Raw genomic sequence first — 229 nt, 5'->3', positions numbered from 1 at the left:
CTCCAGCAGCTCCGTGTCTCTGCTGGGCTGATCCTACCCAGAGATACCTGTTTTCTCGGGCTCTGCCTTTGTTAAATACTGTTTCAAAAACCCGAGGGCAGAGGAGATGGCCTCTCTAAGCATAAATCTGTGGGACCTGAGTAAGGTACCCGGTGGCTGGCCCTACAGTCCTTTTGGTGTCTCATTGCTGACCTCTGTGATGATGCTGGACATACAGAACAAGTGCCTC

The sequence above is a fragment of the Buceros rhinoceros genome, unplaced genomic scaffold (genome assembly GCF_000710305.1).
Source record: "Buceros rhinoceros silvestris isolate BGI_N320 unplaced genomic scaffold, ASM71030v1 scaffold38289, whole genome shotgun sequence".
In the NCBI taxonomy this organism is placed as follows: domain Eukaryota; kingdom Metazoa; phylum Chordata; class Aves; order Bucerotiformes; family Bucerotidae; genus Buceros; species Buceros rhinoceros.
This window is presented reverse-complemented; position numbering follows the sequence as displayed.